This window comes from Penaeus vannamei, chromosome 43 (genome assembly GCF_042767895.1).
Source record: "Penaeus vannamei isolate JL-2024 chromosome 43, ASM4276789v1, whole genome shotgun sequence".
Lineage (NCBI taxonomy): Eukaryota > Metazoa > Arthropoda > Malacostraca > Decapoda > Penaeidae > Penaeus > Penaeus vannamei.
This window is the reverse complement of record NC_091591.1, coordinates 15,157,189-15,159,688: the sequence shown is the minus strand read 5'-3', so window position 1 is coordinate 15,159,688 and position 2,500 is coordinate 15,157,189.

Sequence of the window (2,500 nt, the reverse complement as noted above, 5' to 3'; positions counted from 1 at the left end):
TCTCTCCCTCCTTCCCTCCCTCCCCCTCTCTCTCTCCCTCCTTCCTTCCCTCCCTCTCTCTCCCTCCGTCCCTCCCTCCATCCTCCCCCCTCTCTCTCTCTCTCCTTCCCTCCCTCCCTCCTTCTCTCCCTCCCGCCCTCTCTCTCTCTCTCCCTCCTTCCCTCCCTCCCGCCCTCTCTCTCTCTTTTTCTCCTTCCCTCCTTCCCCCTTCTCTCTCTCTCTCCTTCCCTCCCTCCAACACCCCCTCTCTCTCTCTCCTTCACTCCCCCCCTCTCTCTCTCCCTCCCTCCAACCCCCCCTCTCTCTCCCTCCCTCCAACCCCCTCTCTCTCTCCCTCTCTCCTTCCCTTCTCCCTCCCCCCCTCTCTCCTTCCCTCCTTCCTTCCATCCCTCACCCCCTTCTCTCTCTCCCTCCTTCCCTCTCTCCCTCCCTCCCCCCCCTCTCTCCCTCCAACCCCCCTCTCTCTCTCCTTCCGTCCTTCCCCCTCCCTGTCTCTCTCCTTCCCTCCCTCAACCCCCCTCTCCCTCTCTCCCTCCAACACCCCCCCTCTCTTCTTCCCTCCCCCCCCTCTCTCTCTCTTCATCCCCCCTCTCTCCTTCCCTCCAACCCCACCTCTCTCTCCCTCCTTCCTTCCCCCTCCCTGTCTCTCTCCTTCCCTCCCTCAACCCCCCTCTCCCTCTCTCCCTCCAACACCCCCCTCTCTCTCTTCTTCACTCCCCCTTCTCTCTCTCCCTCCCTCCAACCCCCCCTCTCTCTCCCTCCCTCTCTCCTTCCCTCCCTCCCCCCCTCTCTCTCCCTCCCCCCATCCCCCCTCTCTCTCCTTCCCTCCCTCTCCCTCCCCCCCCTCTCTCTCCCTCTCTTTCTCTCTCTCCCTGTCACGTCTCGGCACACGACCTGTTAACAAGCGGCTGGCGTGAGGAGTAAGACAAAACAAGGGAAGACCATTGAAGAAGGAGGAAAGAGGAATGAGGGGAAGGGCGGGGGAAGAGGAGGAGGAGGAAAGGAGGGAGGGAGGGAGAGATGAGGGAGGGGGAAGAAGAGGGGGAAGGAGGAGGGGGGGGAGGGAGGGAGGAGGAGGAAAGGAGGGAGGAGGAAGAGGGGGGGAAGGAGGAGGGAGGAGAAGGAAGAGGAAGAGGAAGAGGAAAGGAAGGAGGAGGAGGAAGAGGAAGGGAGGAGAAGGAAGAGGAAGGGAAGAGGAGAAGGAGGATGGAGGGAGGAAGAAAGGAGGATGGAGGAGGAGAGGGAGGGAAGAGGGGCATGATGATAAGGGAAGAAGATAAGGAGAAGAAGAAGCGAGCATGACAAAGGGGGAGGGAGAGAGGGAGAGGAAAGAAATTTGGAAGTGGACGAGAGGAGGAAGGAGGGGGCGGAATACCTATAAATAAATAGAAAAGGAAGAGTAGGAGACCCGACAAGGTTGAGAAAAGAGAGAGAGAGAGAGAGAGAGAGAGAGAGAGAGAGAGAGAGAGAGAGAGAGAGAGAGAGAGAGAGAGAGAGAGAGAGAGAGAGAGAGAGAGAGAGAAAGAGAGAGAGAGAGAGAGAGAGAGAGAAAGAGAAAGAGAGAGGCAGAAAGAAAGAGCAAGAGCAAGAGTGAAGACTCAAAAACTTGTGTCCCTCCCAGCAGGTGGTACCAGAAGAAGAAGGGAGGCAGAAAAGAAGGGAAAGAAAGAGAGAAAGAAGGAAAGAAGAGAGAAGGGAGGGAGGGGGAGAGGAAGAAGAAAACAAGAGGAGTTCATCAGGTGTTCTCGTGGTCTGACAATGCGATGATTCACGCCAAAGAACACGCTGAATGCCACGTTATAAAGGGACCGTGGAGGCTGACTTCACGGGAAGTTGCGCTCACTTTCAATAACACGTCTTTCACAGGATGCGCTGCTAAGCCCTCGGGGAGGTTTCATCAACAGCTGAGTGCGGGGGGGGAGGGGTTCCTTGAGTGCGAGGATGGGAGGAGTATCCTTGAGTGCGGGTGGGGGTGGGGTGATCCGTGAGTGCGAGGAAGGAAGAGGGGGAGGGGTGGGGGTCCTTGAGTGCGAGGAAGGAGGGGTGGGGGGTTCCTTGAGTGCGAGGAAGGAGGAGGAGGGGGGTCTTGAGTGTGAGGGGGGTGATACTTGAGTGCGAGGAAGGAGGGGGTGGTGTTAGGGGGGGTCCCTGAGTGTGAGGAAGGAGGGGGTAGGGGGGTAGGGAGGGTTATTTCAGTGTGAGGGGTTTCCTTGAGTGCGAGAAAGGGGGGGATCCTTGAGCGTGAGGGGTTCCCTTGAATTCGAAGATTGGGCGGGAGGGGAGGAGAAGGGGGGTTCCTTGAATGCGGGGTGTGGGGGTCCTTGAACACGTGGACTTTCCTTGAGTGCGAGGCAGGCGAGGAGGGGGGGGTTCCTTGAGTTCGAAGGAGGGTTTCCTTGAGGGTTTCTTGAGTGCGAAGGAGGCGGGGGTTTTGATTGCAAAGGGAGCGGTGGGGGGGGTTGTCCAGGGGTACACGGTTCGCTGTTTTTCGTAAAGTGCA